Genomic DNA, 18,708 nt, shown 5'->3' with positions numbered 1-18,708 from the left:
GAGCAAATTCATTTAACGGTTTATTTCTCCAACAATTTGAGTGACTATTTCCCCTAGATATCTTTCTCGGAGCCCACACCCTAAAGCTTCATAATTCCATTAAATCACCACACAGCTGGGCAATTCTTTCCTTGCTCACATTATAGTGGTCCCCAGGGAATTTATGTAAATCTATGGAAATTCATTTTAAAGTCTGTACTCCGAAAGGGAGGATGCATCCTCATTAAGTAAACGATTATATCTACAAATAAGCTAAAAGGAACATGCTGGAGAGCTAAATTAAACTTTTCATCAGGAAAACTAAACCATTCACTTTCATATATGAGCTTTACCCAAATGCTACCAAAATCATGAGACAAAGGATTTTGATGAAGTCCAAACAGATACCAAGGAAAGTGTAGCTGAGCCACTATGTCAGAACACAGCCTCCTTTCTGGTATAACCACCTGATGCCACCTTGGGCCATGGTACAGGAAAATGTTCACCCTTATCATTCACAGGCTCTCAGGAAAGACTTCTCACATAAGGGTGAAAAGAAATGTACTCCCAAAGTCTTTCAAAGGACACCCAAGTCAATTCTAAGAACCAAAAAGACAGCTTAAAGGAGAAGATATTGTGTGTTAAGAAGAGGACACAAGCTTTGCAGTTAGACTTATCTGCCTCCCACTCCTACATCCTTCACCTACTAGCTGAATAAATCACCTAGACTTCATAGCATGGTTGGCACTCAAATGCCTTTATCTGAACAACAACGAAAAATGAGGTCTGAGTAAGATCTAAGCTCTAGAAATGAGGAGCTAACTGGAAGGGAAAGGAGAGAATTCCTCCACTTAAAAGTTATAGGTCCTCAAACAACTATGGTGTCTTCCCATCTTGGTAGATCTGCTCACCTCTCCTACTCCTGAGAAAGTAGGGCTAAAGCGATTTATGAGAACATTGACTCAATATTGCCACAGCCCTTTCTTCTTAAGCCATTTACTTTTTTCTCATATCTGAAAACTCCATACTCTACACAAATTACATCTTGGTTCTGAAGTTAGAATTAAAAGTGAAAATATCAAATGAGCAAATTTACCCATGAAAATCCCTTAGGAAGGCTTAGCATTGGAATAGTCTCCCAGGAAGTCCAGCATTGGTCATTTCTTATGCATTATTGGGACAGATTGCTGATTCTTCAGTGGAGCCCAAGAGAACCAGCTGCCTTGCCTTTCAGATTCATGTCATCTTAAAGATATCTGCAGAGACATAGACATTAGATATAGCTTCTGATAGTAGATTCATATTCCAATTAACATGATTCTCACACTCCATAGGAGATAAATGAAACTGAGACCAAGAGAGGAAAGACAGATTCCCATCTCCATGCACACATTGGATGGAATAACTGGTGGAATGGCCTACACTTTTTATATATTTGTTTTAGTATGTCTTTATTTTGCTAAGCAGTATGACAACATTTGCATACATTAAATACGCTTTAATCATCCAAGCACATGATATTATGCCACATTTTGTTTTGTGTTACTGAAATGAAATTGTAGTCAATGGTAAACCCCACCAATCAGGCCACATATGAGGGCTGATAACTCCCGCTAAGTAAGAAAGAAAAAGAGAGACTCCTTCACATTTCAGGAATTAAGACAAATCTTAGTCACCACTAGTAAATATCTGGGAAGAACACAAATACGTGAAGGGTAAATAACAAGCTACTAAACAATGATGGAGTCAACCAACAAATCAAAGAGGAAATAAAAAATGCATGGAGGCAGGGACACTGAGGTGGCTCAGCAGTTAAGTGTCTGCCTTTGGCCCAGGGAGTGATCCTGGAGACCAGGGATCGAGTCCCACATCGGGCTCCCTACATAGAGCCTGCTTCTCCCTCTGTCTGTGTCTCTGCCTCTGTGTGTGTGTGTGTCTCTCATGAATAAAAAAATAAAATCTTTTTTAAAAATACATGGAGACAAATGAAAATGAAAACCCAATGATCCAAAATCTTGGATGCAACAAAATTTGCTCTAAGAGGGAAGTTTATAGGAATACAAGCCTACTTTAAGAAACAAACAAAACAACCCTCAAATAAACAATGTAAGCTTTTATCTAAAGGAGCTAGAAAAAGAACAAACAAAACCAAAAGCAGTAGAAGGAAGGAAATAATAAAGATTAGAGCAGAAATAAATTAAATAGGAACTAAAAAAAAACAACAATAAAACAGATCAATGAAACCAGGAGCTAGTTCATAGAAAAGATTAACAAAGTTAATAAACTTTTAGCCAGACTCACCAAAAAAGAAAGAGAAAGGGCTCAAACAAAATCAGAAATGAAAGGAGAGAAAGAATTGACACCATAGAAATACAAAGGATTATAAGAGAATGTTATGAAAAATTATATGCCAACAAGTTGGACAACCTAGAAGAAATGGATAAATTCCTGGAAACATATGACCTCCAAAAACTGAACCAGGAAGAAATAGAAAAATTTGAATAGACAGATAACCAGCAATGAAATTGAATCAGTAATCAAAACACTTCCAACTAACAAAAGTCCAAAAACAAGTGGCTTCACACATGAATTCTGCCAAACATTTAAAGAAGAGCTAATACCTACTCTTCTCAAACTATTCTGAAAAATAAAAGGGGAAGGAAAGCTTCCAAATTCATTCTATGAAGCCAGGATTACCCTGATACCAAAACCAGATAAAGACACCGCTAAAAAAGAGAACTGCAGGCCAGTATCTCTGATGAACATAGATGCAAAAATAGGCAACAAAATATTAGCAAACAAAATCCAAAAATAAATTTAAAAAATTCAGCATGATCAAGGGGGATTTATTCCTGGGATACAAGGGCGGTTCAATATTCAAAAATCTATCAACATGACACATACCATCAACCAAAGAAAGGATACAAACCGTATGATCATTTCGATAGATGAGGAAAAAGTATTTGACAAAGTTACAGCATCTGTTGGTGGAAAAACCCTCAACAAATATAGAAAAACCTAAAGACTCCACAAAAAACTGCTAGACCTTATAAATGAATTCAGTAAGTTGCAGGATACAAAATCAATATAGAGAAATCCATTGCATTTTAACACACTAATAATGAAGTAGCAGAAAGAGAAATTAAGAAAACAATCCCATTTACAACTGCGCTAAAATTAATAAAATATCTAGGGATAAACTGAACCAAGTTGGTGAAAACCTCCTTGTTTTCTAAAAACTGTAAGTATTGCTGAAAGAAATTGAAGATGACACAAACAAATGGAAATATTTTCCATGTAATGGACTGGAAGAACAAGTACTGTTAAGATATTCATGCTACACAAAGCAATCTACAGATGTAATGCAATCCCCATCAAAATGCCAACAAATTTTTTTCACAGAACTAGAAAAATAACCCTAAAATTGTATGGAACCACAAAAATACTCTGAATAGTCAAAGCAATATTGAAAAGAAGAACAGAACAGGAAGCATCACAATCCCAGATTTCAAGATACACTACAAAGCTGTAGTAATCAAAATAGTATGGTACTGGCATAAAAATAGATACATAGATAAATAGAACAGAATGGAGAATTCAGAAATAAATTCATCTATGACAAAGGAGGTAAGAAAAATTAATGGGAAAAGATAGTCTTTTCAACAAATGATGCTGGGAAAATTGGACGGTGACATGTAAAAAAAAATGAAACTGGTCCACTTTCTCACACCATACACAAAAATAAACTCAAAATGGATTAAAGACCCAAGTGTGAGACCTGAAACCATAAAAATTCTAGAAGACTGCATAGGCAGTAATTCCTCTGACATCAGCCATTAGCAACATTTTTCTAGACACCTTCTGGGGCAAGGGAAACAAAAGCAAAAATTAACTATTAGGACTACATCAAAATAAAAAGCTTCTTCATAGCAAAGGAGTCAATCAACAAAACAAAAAGACAACCGATGGATTGGGGGAAGATATTTGCAAATGATATATCTGATAAAGGGTTAGTTATATATTGGACTAGTTAGTTATATATTTCCATTTGTCTCCAATAAATATAGATATATTATATATCCAAAATATTTATTTAAAAAAACTTATACAACTCAACAACAACAAATCCAACTGATAAATGGACAGAAGATATAAACAGACATTTCTCCAAGGAAGACATCCAGATGGCTAACAGACACATGGAAAGACACTCAACATCACTGATTATCAAGGAAATACAAATCAAAACTATAATGAGATATCACTTCACACCTGTCAGAATGGCTAAAATCACAAACATAAGAAACAAGTGTTGGTGAGGATGTGGAGAAAAAGAAACCCTTGTGCACTGTTGGTGAATGCAAACTGGTGCATCCAATGTGGAAAAAGTATGGAGGTTCCTCAAAAACATAAAAACTACTGTATGATCCAGTAATTCCACTACTGGGTATTTACCCAAAGATACAAAAACACTAATTTGAAAAAAATACATGCGCCACTATGTTTATTGCAGGATTGTTTAAAATAGCAAAATTATGGAAGCAGCCCAGTGTTCATCAATAGATGAATGAGTAAAGATGTGATATGTGCAAAATATATATATTCAACCATAAAAAAGAATGAAATATTGCCTTTTGTAACAACATGGATAGATCTAGAGAATAACATGCTAAGTATAATAAGTCAGGGTATGATAAATACCATATGATTTCACTTATATGCAGGACTTAAGAAACACATAAACACAGAAAAAGAGATAAAGAAAAAACGGGACCTGAAATACAGGGAATCATCTCATGGTTACCGGAGGGGAACTGGGCGGAGTGGGGGTGGGGTGGGGGGTGAAACAGGTGATGAGAATTGAGTCCACTTATCATGATAAGTTCTGAGTAAGGAATAGAATTGTTGAATCACTCTCTTGTATACCTGAAACTGATATGACAGAGTAGGTTAACTATACTGGAATTTGAATTTATTAAAAGGCAACACTTGGCCGGGATACACAGTCTAGTCCCTGTTACAGTTAAGCTAGCCCCAGAGTCATAGCTGTTTCTGTCTGTCCAGTTCTCTCTCTCACTGCCTGGGTTCTATCTGTCCCATTTACAACATCTTTTTAACTTTATTTCATTTCTTTGGGAAAAGGAATTCAGACCAGGCAAGTGTTCTCTGGCAGCTGCATCAGATTTTTGATCCAGAAAACTTGAAATACCTCATCTTTCTCATCTGTCTCCAGATCTGTATTTTGTTTTCCTGCAGCTCCCATTCCTTCATCCTCATCTCTTCACTCCTTCCATCTCTACGTGGAGGGAGAAGGACAATAAACATGTATGGGTCACATGCAATTTTTAATACTATCTGCACTCTAAGAAACTATGCAGATTCCAGCATGTCAGTTTGAAAATAAACCCAGCTGCGTTGTGCTGGAACATGAAAAAAAAAAATGACCATTGACTTTCTGAAAGAGAAAAAAATAAGTTGGTTTCTAATTCTTGATTTTTCATTTCTATTTTCAATATGAAATATCTAAAATGTGATGATGTCATTTTAATAAAATATAGAGGCAGAGATACTGTTGCTCGGAAGATTTGCTGTAAATATGCTATAAGGAAATTGCCCTTACATTATTATAAAAATTTTAACTTTAATCATTAAAGCCACATCTAATCTTCTACAAAGACTCTGCTACTCCTGCAAGCATAACTCACTGCTGCCTCCTCGATGCTCCTCTTGTGTATATGTTTATCAATGGTGATGATATTAACATGCGATATCTTGTGTTTCAAATTTATATACATCTATTTCCTCCATGTGATGGTAAAGCCTCTTGATTACTTTGGAGATATAAATTCAGTTTCTTGCAAAGAGTAGAGGCTCAATAAATATTTATTGGGCTTTATTTGAGTTATTCTGTTATAAACTTGGGAACTGATAAGAGCACCTTTGCTTCCTCCTCCACGTTTGGCCCATCCCTCACCATCTTAACTAGCCGTCCATTGCTCTTTTCCGCATCCACCACCTCTTAGATACCAATTCACAATCTCTCAGCCTCATGTGTCTTTTGTTTCAATTGCTGCTACAGTAACCAGCTCTGCCTGGGTTGGGAAAGATTTCATTTGTGCAGAACTTGACAGTAACCATACTCTATGCCAAACCACAAGCCTCTTGCCAACCCAGAACTTCCTTGTTGACACTGAGGTGCGAGTGGTCTTGTTAGTTGCCGACAACAGCAGTCTGGAACTTCTGGGAAGTACAGCAAACCTGTGATCAGTGACCAACAACAAAACAAAGAAATCCTCTTTCTCAACTGTCTGTGGTTCTGAGGTGCAGTTGATGTGGCCTTTCACAGGACGCCCCTACAACACGAAGCAATCTCCACAAGTGCCATTAGTTCAGCAGCACACCCTCCAGCCAGTTCTTTCTCCCTTCCTATCTCAAAATTTTTACACTCACTGCTGCCCCTCTCAATAAAAACAATCACATAAATTCTTGCATCAGACTCTGCTTTCTGGGGTGCTTAGGCTAAAACACCTGTCTGCATCACAGCTCCCTGCCAAGAGAGGACATGGTTATGTCTGCATCAGATAATCCTCTCCACTTTTCAGTGGAGGATTTCACAGGGGGCACACCTAGCACAAAGGTTACTCATCCACCAACAAAGTCAGCAAATAAGACTCTAGACTCAGTGTAAAAAGAAGCCAAACAAGTTAAATTCTTCTCTAGGGAACTTAGAGACAGAAAAAGAAGACATGAAGCTAATAGCAATAGATTATGATATAAAGACAGAAAGTGTCAGGGCAGCCATGATGCTGTAATTGCTCAATGCAGTAGCAATTATTACAGGCATGTTGTTTCCCTCTCCCTTCTTCAACTCCTTCTTAGATGCCACCAAGACCTAAGTCAGAGAATCAGCATTCATTTTCAGGCCCTACTCCTTATCTTCATTCAGGCTTTTTGCCATAATATCTGATTAATTAAAAAAGGGCTTCTAACTTTGCTGTTCTGAGCTCAGGCTCTTCCTAACTCAGTTCATATTATTCATAATTGCCATCCTGTCCGGTGGCACTCATCAGATCACTTTCTCTTCTCAGGTAAGTGTGATAACTTTTACTTTTTTGATAAGTGTAACATTAAGTGGCTCCTCTCCTCATCAATCCATCAACATTAAATTCAGCTTCACTTTTTACTCTACTCTATTTTTCAATAGCATTTCACCCTCAAGCCTTATTCCTAAAATGCACTTTATGAACTTGCAATTTAGAGAATAGTACTTTATCCCATATGCTCAACAACTCTATATGCTAAAACTACTGAAATAACCAACAGAATTTTTTTATATTTTATTATTAATTCATGAGATACACAGAAAGAGAGACAGAGATACAGGCAGAGGGGGAACCAGGTTCCATGCAAGGAGCCCAATGTGGGACTGGAACCTGGGGATCCTGCCCTGAGCCAAAGGCACATGCATAACCACTGAGCCACCAGGTGTCCCAATGACCAACAGATTTTAAAGCTAAACCATGTTTCTATGTTGGAATATATGAATGGTTTCCCTTAAAAGATGGAAAATTTAACAGTTTCTATAAAATACGGTGCATGTCAGGTCAAATTAAGAGAAAGACTGAGCACAATTCACAACAGACAGAGGACTGAAGAAATTAGTATGTCCAGATAGTTTGAATGACATGATACTATAGCTAAGAAAGAAAGAGGGAAAGAAGCATAGAAAAAAATGGACAAACAGAAAGCACAAAGATCACAGAATAAGTAAATATGCATCACTAATCACGATATTTATATATGTAGACCAAACTTGCCAGTTAAAAACAGAAATCTTAAGGCTAGATAAACAAAAATTCAACTATATGCTCTGTATGAGAGATGCACCTAAAATATAAAAGGAGATCATGACTGACAGATATATCCAGCAAATAATAGCCCAAAGAAATCTGGGAGAGCTATATTAATGTTATAAAAATAGTCTTTAAGGTAAAAAGCAAACAAACAAAAAACCATTATCAGGAAGAAGAGGTGATACTATGTGAAGATTAAAGTTTCAAATTACCAATAAGATTCAACAATTAATTTAACAATTAATATCTCAAATTACATAGTGCAAAACATTCAAGAACTACAGAGAGAAACTGACAAATCATCATAGTAATATAAGAATAAAACACACATTTCTCAAGTATCCAGTGTTCAGTCATGAAAAAAACCTTTAAAAAAAATCTTTGGATTTTTTTTAAAACCTCATAAAAAATCTTTAAAAATCTATTTTAAAAATCTTTGGACAACCAACCTTGATTTAATGGATATATATATAAATAAACAGAGAAGATATTCCATATTTTGTTCTAAACTACACAAGGTACATTACCAAAATTGAACACATTAATCCATAAAGCAAAGCTCATTATGTGTGTGTAATATATTCACTACATCATATAGAGAGAATATATAGTCTTTATATATATGTATATATGAATATGTAATTCATGTATATATTTTATATACTCTAATTCCTTAGCCACAATGCAACTCAATCAGAATGATTTGAGATAAACTTTTAATATCTTCTTATGAAAAAGGTCTTACACACAAAAAAATAAATGGAGTAGTATATGGAATGCTCTTGTATCCTTCAATTGTCTTCAACAATTAATCAAATCCTAGTCAATCTTTTATCATCTATATACCAGTCCCATCTGAATTTTTCTGAAACAAATTCATTCCACAAATATTTGTAACTCTATTGAAAAAGGACACTTTTAATATAACCATAATACCATTATGTATTTTTTAAATATATAAAAATTCCTCAAGTATCCAGTAAGTATTCAAAATTCCCCAATTATCTCAAACATTCTCTTGTTTGTTCTAATCAGGATCCAAATAAGGATCACACAGTGCATCTGATGAGTGTGTTTGAAGTCCCAAATAGATACATTATTAAAACCCCGTAGGATTGAAATTTTAGAACCACACTTCCAAATAATTCATAGGTCACATAAGAAATGGTAATGGAACACTAACAGTGTTTGTAACTGAACAAAGAGCAAAATATCAATATAGATAAAATGTTGAAATGCAATGATGAAAGTAGTAACTGGAAAAAATGTTTACCCTTTAATGGTTATATCAGAAGAAATGGTGAAAATCAATGATTTGAACATCCAACTTAAGAATTTGGTGGGGGGTGGGGAGAATGATAGAATATAAACAAAGCAAATGGAAGGAAGAAACAAATGAAAGAATAGATTATTGAGAGGTGCCTGGTTGGTTCAGTCCCTTAATCATGGACTCTTGATTTTTGTCTCAGGTCATGACCTTAGGGTCATGAAAATCAAGCCCCATGGAGGGCTCTACACTCAGCAGGGATCTACTTGAGATTCTCTCTCTTCATCATCTTCTGTCCCTTCCAAATTCTCCCTCTAAAGTAAATAAATAAATAAATCTTGAAAAAATAAAGAATAGATTGTTGAAATAGAAGACAACATAGGATTCAACATAGGATCAGTGCAATGGAATAAAGTTAGTTCCAATTCTTTGACACTCATTCCTTTGATAGGAGGAATCTACTTCCCCCTCCCCTGGGTGTTCTGTGACCACTCTAAGAGTATAACAGAGGTGATGTTTTGTCAGGTCTAGGTCTAGACCTTAAGAAAATTTGTAATTTCTACTGCTTGTTTCTGTATACATTTTCAAAATTGTGAATTGCAGTGTAAAAGGCTCAAAAACTCTATTGGAAAGGTCATGTGGAGAGGCCCTATGCTACATGGCCACGGGAAGGAACCCATCCGAGCTCAGCCTTCTCGGTTTCCTTGCCAAGGCATCGGGCGCCTGAGTGAACCAATCTTAGACTCTCGAAACCACACCGACAACCAACCAAATGCCCCCACGTAAACTCACGATACTGCAAGAAGCAAAAGAATAACCCAAGCGAACTCTACCTGAATTCTTGACCCACAAAATCATGAGATAATGAGATAGTGGTTGTTTTAAACCAGACTGTTTTGAGGGTAGTTTGTTACACAGTGGAAGATACATGGGAGCAATAAATAAAGCTGAAAGTTGGTTCTTTGAAAAGACTCATAAAATTTGTCAATAATCTCTAGTTAGGAAAAAAAATAAACCCAAGAAAACTAAGAAAAAATATATTAAGAAAAAAAGGACCGTGTATCAGACTATATAACAGGGAGATGACTTTGGATTCAAGCCCCCAGGCAGAATCAGGGCAATTTGATGTAGTAGAACAAGTACTTGGAGGAGGTATGTATCCTTCCACCAGTCAGATTTGGGCAAGTCACTTAAATCTATTGGACTCCACTTTAGTTACAAAGCAAAACAAAAAATGAAGGCTCCTTCCATAGGTGGAGTGTTTGATGTGACTTCTCAGTGTATGTTTAGCCCCTGCCATTTAGAGTAGTTGTATTTAGAAAATAGTGGAATATAGAACAAGGAGCAAAGTAGCATTCAGAAGGGAACCAACCATCACAACTTCTTCTCTTTGCTTAAGATGAAAAAACAAAAATGGAGAGTAACATCATTTTTTCTTACAAAATTTTAGTATGTATATTCAAGACCTCCTCATGGTAATAAAGTCAATAAAAATCTGTTGAATTAAATTCACGCAAACACACAAAAAGGCTTTTTCCCCTATAAAAAAAAAAAACACATTAGGTGGTTTGATCAACATAATGCCTATAACTAAAGAACTAATTTTTACTTTTATATATTCTAATAAAACACTGTATAATAAACTCTAGTTTTTGCAAGATTTTGAGACTCAAACCAACAACTTGTGCTGTGATATGATCTGGAGCTCAAGTGGAATTAGGTACTTATCAAAAACATGGCCCCAACTTCTACCTTGCTCTACATTTTTCAAGCGTAACTTAAAATTTTTCTAAGACTTGACAAATTATTTATGTCTTTCTGACGGTTATTTAACATGGAATTTAGCTAATGAAGTTCTGTAGTGTGTTAAATCTTAGCTGATATTTTGGAATGATTTTGAAACATATGGATAGAGGGGGTGGGAAGGGCCAGAGTTCTATCAAAATGTTCTAGCTTGTTACCTTAGATAAAATTAAAAGCTACATCATGTTATCACCTTAGTTTCTGGTGAGGACATTTATTAGTTTAAATGCCTTTTCAAATTCCAAAATAAGCTCAATTCTGAAATTTACTGTATAATAAAAATCTAGACCAATTGACATAATGAACAGGCTATATGCTCCAATGGAAACATTAGGCCTGTCTAAAAAAAGAGTATCATTAAAAATGTTTTATTTTATTTTAAATTATCAAAGCCATTTCACTTATTCAGTTGTTTTCTAATAATGATAAGCATTTGCATGGTAAAATAAACATTTATGATTTAATGTACACAGTATAAACATGAGAAGCATCAAACCCATTAATAGATACAGATTAATCTTTTACTTCTCCACTCTGAAACACATACAAACATCTTTAAACAGATATAGCTATATAATATGACATATTTATGTAAGAGTCCTCCACATTCTAATTAAAATTGAGATTAGGACATCAATCATATCCTTTACCCATTGCTACTTCAAAAAATAAAAGTAAAAAACCCTAGCTACATGCTTTTTTTAAATTTCAAAGTGTCCTCTTTATCTTTGTGAGCTAGCTAGTTACCTACTACAAGGCATTAGTAATTCCTTTCTTTCCAAGTTATTTTTAGGGTGCTTTAGCTTTATTAAGATGTCCACCAAATGCTAAGACATTAAATACTGAGTTTCCTCTTCTCTGTCTACCCCACAGATAGGAGATTGCTTGCTTCAAACCTCAGTGCACACATGTAAACACAATTACTCAAAACAAGGCAACAAGTGAGAAGTAGGATTAAAATAAGAACTCAGACAATCTGACTCACAATCCAGCATTCAACTCCCTATAACTTGCTGTTTTCCTTTGTCCTCTTTGCTGTGAACCAAGATACTTGTTCTTTAGCAGGGTGTATCTGCTGCAAATCCAGTTGCTACTGCATTATGCAATGAAGTCAGAAGCCTGAGCTTGTGACATCAATATAGGTTGCTATGGTAACTCTTTCCATAAGTATTACAGGTTCATTGTAGGCTCAAAAAAGAGGACTTCAGCACAGTAGCAAAATAGCTGGCATTATTCAGCCTAAGTCACAACAATAATTGATGCAAAAAAATGTTTTATGCTACCTATAATAAATACAGATTTTTATATTTATGTTTTGTGTCATTATTGAAAATAATTTTTCAAATATGTTAATCTGTTTAAATGAAAATTCTCCAGTAGAAATAGCACTGCCACTGACCTTCTGATACAACAGATCCACAAGATCCAGGAAGAAGAGAGTCTCACCGTAACATAGCTTACTATTCCATGCCTTGTGTCATTCCAGAAGTCGAGTAATCTTTTTTTTTTTTTTTTGAAGTCGAGTAATCTTATGCATTATCTGTTTGGAATTAATTAATAGCGTGATTTAAATCGTCGTCCCATTACAGAAATTATAGGAAAGGTCCAAGGAGTTGCACATATAAAAGCAATGTTAGGTGAGAAGTTTTCCCAGGGAATGTGTCCATTTTTAATGTAACAACAGTAAAGATCACTTTTTATCTCCCCTGTTCACCCTTATTTCCTTTGAATATTTTTTGCCAATGCCTCAGTTCAAATCATTAAATCCACCTCCCTGTGTAGGAGATATCTAGATTCTTTCTCTATTACATTTTTTAAAATCTAAATTCGAAGCACACAGCTGAATAATTACAAAGCCTGAATTCCTTTCTTCCTTAGCTCCTTTTTGTTTGTTTATCACCCATCACCATCAGCATGAGGATGTTAGTTCAATTCTGCAACCATGCTTGGGCTAGGCATGGCAGTCACACATGCCAGGCTTTCAGTGTAAGATGTGTAAGACACAATCCCATCCATAAAAAGCTCATACAGGTTAATAGCAATGACAATAACAAATAATATTTACTGAGTACCTGCCGTGTGCCAGGCACCATGCTAAGCACTTTCCACTCATTGTCTTAATTAATTTTCACACAACAGAGAGGGAGGGAGGTACTGTTATCCCCATTACACAGATAAGGGAACTGAAGTTCCAAGGGATAGCCACCGGTCTGAAGTCATACTAGTAGGTAGGAAGACAGCCGGCATTTGAATGTAGGATTAACAGACTACAAATATTTATATGTCTCAACAGAAATAAAGGACAAGCTCTTGTTATTCACTGTGGTAAAACCTGAAAAGTGGATTATAATCCCACTGAGCAAGGACAGCTTGACACAGAATTCACTGTAGCAGAAAGCAGATGATAGTCTTCAAGTGGACTTCATAAACACTTTCGATGAGTGACTTTTCTGTTTTTGTAACACTTAGCAGTTCAGAAAGTGTTTGCCTAAAGACATTCTCATTCCTCTAGATTATAAATGAAAACACGTCTCAAAAACATTGGTTCTATCACTTTTCTTATACAGCTGGACCAATATTCTATTATGCTCCACATCACTATAGTATCTCAAGATCAGGTAAATATATTAGCAATTTAATGTGAATAGTGTGTTGCACCTTTACAAATCCTACCCAATATTCATCTTTTCAGCACAAATTTAGGGAGACACTACTATGAGTCACACATGGTGCTCAATGTTAGATATGACACTACAGCAAAAAGTTGAAATGAAAGGAGCATGACATCGTCTAAAGGAGAGAAAGTCATTGATCAAATAGCAATAGAAATAAATGCAAAGTTGGAACTGTGTCCAGAGAGTAGAAAATAGATCATCTAAGCATTTGACCCTAAATGATAGAAAGAGAACAGAAGAAACGCAGAGAAGCAGAGGGAAGAAAACAAGAAGAAAAGTAAAGCCTTTGGAAATGTAATGCAACATACAACAGGAGTAACTCGGCTCTTTGAAAAGGTGAATAAAATTGACAAACCTCTGGCAAGATTGATCAAGAAAACAGACAAGGCAAAGGCAAATATCTGAAATGACATAAAGAACACAGAGATACAACAGATTTAAAAAGGAAATAAGATAAAATGGACTTTATGCCAGGACATCTGGAATCATAAATAAAAAGGACAAACAAAATTGATCAAGAAGAAACAGAAACTTGGATAGACATAGACCCTGAAGAAATTGAATTAGTATGGGTCCTATGTCAGTTCTCTTTTCATCTTTTGAGGAGCCACCATATTGTGTTTCTTAGTAGCTGCACCAACCTCCATTCTCACCAGCAGTGCACAGGGTTACCTTCTCTCCACATTCGAGCCGGCACTTGTTACCTCTTGTCTTTTTGATAAGAGCAGTTCTAAGAGGTGTGAAGTGATACCTCATTGTGGTTTTGATTTGTAGTTCCCTGATGATTCATGACATCTGGCACCTTTTCATGTACTTGGCAGTTTGCATGTCCATTTTGGGAAAAGGTCAGGCCTCTTCGGGCTCTTTGTCTATTTATTTAAATTATTTGGTTTTATTGTGTCTGTTGTTGCTGCTGCTGTTGTTATAGAGCTATGAGCTCCATATATATTTTGGATGTTAACACTTTTTCAGATAATGGCTTGCAAATATTTTCTTCCATCCCGTAAGTTGCCTTTTAATTTTACTGATGGTTTTGTTTGCTGTGCAGAAACTTTTTCGTTTGATGTAGTCCCACTTGTTGTTTTTTGCTTTTTGTTACTTGTGCTTTTGGTATCATACAAGAAAAAATAATCATTACCAAAACCAACGTCGATAAGCTTTTCCCCAGGTTTTCTTTCAGGAGTTTTACAGTTTCAGTCTTACATTTAAGCCTTTAATCTTTTTCAAGTTAATTTTTGTGAGTAGTATAAGATAGGGGTTCAATTTCATTATTTTGCTTGTGGATATTCAGTTCCCCCAATACCATTTATTCATGAGAATGTTTGTCCCCATGGAGCATTTTTAGCTCTCTTGTCAAATAGTAGTCGCAATTTATGCATGGATGTATCTCTGGGCTCTTGATTCTGTTGTATTGACCTGTGAGTCTGCTTCTTTATGTAAGTATCATACTGTTTCGATTACTAGAGCTCTGTTGTATAGTTTGAAATCAGGAAGTGTGATGCCTCCAGCTTTGTTCTTTCTCAAGTTTGCTTTGGCTATTTGGTCTTCTATGGTTCCACTCAGAATTTAGGATTATTTTTTTCTCTTTTGTGAAAAGTATTGGAATTTTGAAAAGATTGACGTTGAATCTATTGATGGCTTTGGGTAGTATGGACATTTTTAATAATATTAGCCCTTTTGATCCATGAACACAGGATGTCTTTTTATTTATTTGTGTATTCTTCAATTTCTTTCATCTATGTTGTAGAGTTTTCAGTGTACAGATCTTTTACCTCCTTGGTTAAATTTATTTCTAAGCATTTTAGTCTTTTTGATGCTACTGTAAATGAGATTAATTCTTTCTCTCTTGAGTAGTGTGTTGTTAGTGTATAAACACACAACTGACTTGTCTGTGTTGATTTTGTAACTTTATTGAATTGATTTATTAGTTCTATGCAGTTTTTTGGTTGGGTCTTTGTGGTATTCTGTATATAAGATCATGTCATCCATGGAATTTTACCTCTTCCTTTCTAATTTGGATGCTCTTTATTTCATTACCTTGCCTGATTTTCTGGCAAAGACTTCCAGTACTATGTTGAATAGGAGTGGTGAGGGTGGGCACAATTCCCTTGCTCCTGATCTTAGACTGTGGAAAAGCTTTCAACCTTTCACCACTGAGTATGAGGTTAGTTATGGGCATGTCATATATGGCTTTTATTATGTTAAAGTGCATTCCTTCTATATATACCCACTTTATTGAAACATTTCATCATGAAAGGATATTGAATTTTCTCAAATACCTTTTTTTCTCCTTTTGAGATGATTATATCATTTTTATCATTCATTCTATTAATGTGGTGTATCACATTTATTAAATGGTGCATGTTGAACCCTCCTTATGTCCCAGGAGTAAATGCCACTTGATTATGATGTATAATCCTTTCAATGTGCTGTTGAATTTGACTTGTGAGTATTTTGTTGAGAATTTTTGCATCTTTATTCATCAGGCATATTAGTCTGTAGTTCTCTTTTCTCGTGGTGTCCTTATCTGGCTTTGGTATCAGGGTAATGGCCTCATAAAATGAGTTTGGAAGGTTCCTCCGCTTCTATTTTTTGTAAAAAATAAAGCACGATTGGCATTAACTCTGTCTCAGCATTTCATAGAGCTGCTGACTTTCTTCCCTGCCCTGTCAGCCGCAGGATGTACTCCATAAACATCCAGCATTTCTGGCCAGGCTTCCTGGTTTGGGGGGGCTAGAGGCTATACTCAGTAGTTGGGCAGGGCTGGTGAATTTCTTCCCTGTTAATGTGTAGATCTAGAATGGGCTCTGAGGTCAGAACAGACCTACAGTTGGGAACCTAAAACAGACAGAACTGCTCACCAAGGTCCCCAACCAGATGGAGCCATCCATATTTATCCTTAAACCACTGTTATTTGTCATATCTACCCCAAATCAGAGTTTCTATATTCCATTTCTGTACCTAGCTTGATTTTAGAGTTCTGCCTTTTTAATTCAATTCAGAAATTCAGGCAATATTTTTGGAAGGTTCCTTTATTTTGAGTTTTCATTTTAATTCCAGCTAGTTAACATACAGTGTTGTATTAGATTAAGGTGTACAATATAGTGATTCAACACTTCTGTACAACACCTGGTGCTCATCACAAGTGCACTCTTTAGCCCATCCCATCCATCTTTTCTCGTTAACCATCACTTTATTCTCTATACTTAAGAATATGTTTCTTAATTTGTCTGTCTTTGTCCCTTTGCTTGTTTGTTTTGTTTTTTGTTTTTGTTTTGTTTTTTGTTTTGTTTTTTTGTTTATTTGTTTTGTTTTGTTTCTTAAATTCCACATATGGTATTTGCCTTTCCCTGATTGACTTATCTCACTTTACTCTCTAATTCCATTCATATCATTGCAAATGGCAAGATTTCATTCTCTTTCATGGCTGAGTGTGTATACACACACACACACACACACATTATATATATATATATATATATATATATATATAATAATGCTCTAAACATAGTGATGAATATATCCCTTTGAATTAGTGTTTTTGTATTCTTTGGATAAATACTCAGTAGTGTAATTGCTGGATCATAGGGTAGATTTATTTTTAACTGTTGTCCACAATTGCCATACCAGTTTGCATTCCTGCCAACAGTGTCTGAGTGCTCCTTTTTTCTCCACATCCTCATCAACCCTTGTTTTTTCTTATGTTGTTGATTTTACCCATTCTGACCATTTATGTGGTGATGTCCCACTGTGGTTTAGGATGATTTGATAGTTTTATAGTCATATTTGTGGGACAAGGCCAGCCTAGGGTCCTCTTACTCTATCGCCATCTTCTCCCTGGGAGGTTCCTTTTATAAAGTCTTGTTTAGAGAGTGTGGAACCTACCCATTTGGCTTCCACCACACTTAATGCAAAATTCTCCTGAATTTCCTAATTCTGCACTCCCAAATTCTATCTTTCATCTCAAAACATTGTGTTGTTAAAAACATTGCATCTTTCAGCTCAAAATCTATTGCCTCATCTCCCTCATCCAGTCTGGCTCTGGGTTCTGCTCATTCTCTCAAATTTTCCATCTTCTCTCATGCATGTTCTTCCTGTTCTTCTCTTTGCTACTAACCACATCTGAAACGTCATCACTTCATGCCACAGGTGTCTCAATAGTTTCCTGCAATGACTCCCTCCTTTAGCCTCTACCCTAAGAGTGCAAAGTACAAATAACTATAGATTTACTTCCTGAAACACTAAAAATTTAAAATTATATCATATTGAAGCTCCTATACCCACCAAATACACTTAGTCACTCTCCTTGCCAAGAAGTTGAAATTTTAACTCTTTAACCTTACATTCCTGGCTTTTGAAAATCTGACCACGGTCTAACTGTTAGTCTTTGGAGCCATCACTCACCTTCAAGAATTATCTCCCAAACAAAATGCATGTATTACTAGTCTCTAAATACACATTGTACTTTTGCATCTTTCTGCTTTGTTCATGCTATGTCACCACTAGAATGTCACACCCCTCTTTCCCACCTCCATTTACCTTTTAAAATTCTAAACATCCTCCTAAGCTCAGTATAAATTATTGAATAGACAGTTGTGCTGTCCTTTTGTTTGTGTGTGTATATATATCTTCTCAACTAGACTGTAAGCTTCTTGAGAAAAAAAAAAACCATAACCTTAGTCTGCTACAGTATGAGGCAAATATGCTACTTAGTTAATACTAAGTTGATGTCAATCCCAGAACAACAAAAACTTACTCAGATATTTGCTCAGGCAAATATTTGCATCACTAATTGTGGTGACCATGGCTTCTTTTTAACATTACAGATTCAGATTCTTCTGTTGGTTTTATTAAATTATAACAGTAGAACATAGAATAAGATTTCTTGCTTGATTACATAGAACAAATAATTTACCTGATATATACATGACTTTCAATCCACTCCCCCAAGAAAAGATAGCAAGAACTATGAGTTATTGTCAAGATTCTTCCATTTGAAAATAAAAGATATCTGACTTACAATTAGCTTAAACAAAAAGGATAATGTATTGGCTCATGGAATTGAGAAATTCATGGATGAATCTGGTTTTAGTAACAGATCTAGAAGATTCACTGGTATTAATAAGTCTAA

The 18,708-nt window shown here is 35.5% G+C and overlaps 1 long non-coding RNA gene across 2 annotated transcripts in view; it reads right to left on the bottom strand.

Moving 5' to 3' along the window:
* The window catches only part of LOC112919503 (uncharacterized), a 46,262-nt gene extending 33,827 nt beyond the window's left edge, over positions 1–12,435 (bottom strand). Inside the window, exons 1-2 of one of the 2 annotated variants that reach the window (XR_011994097.1) lie at positions 12,302–12,435; positions 1,076–1,235 (exon numbers count right to left, since the gene is read on the bottom strand). This is a non-coding gene — a long non-coding RNA (uncharacterized lncRNA). Of the gene's footprint in view, positions 1–1,075; positions 1,236–11,887; positions 12,008–12,301 lie in introns of those variants that run through there. The other variant, XR_003234914.2, reaches the window with a different exon arrangement.
* Between the last annotated feature and the right edge of the window lie 6,273 nt (positions 12,436–18,708).

The sequence above is a fragment of the Vulpes vulpes genome, chromosome 1, assembly GCF_048418805.1.
Source record: "Vulpes vulpes isolate BD-2025 chromosome 1, VulVul3, whole genome shotgun sequence".
Classification (NCBI taxonomy): Eukaryota; Metazoa; Chordata; class Mammalia; order Carnivora; family Canidae; genus Vulpes; species Vulpes vulpes.
Note: the sequence above shows the minus strand (reverse complement) of the source record. Positions and strands in the feature narration are given on the sequence as shown.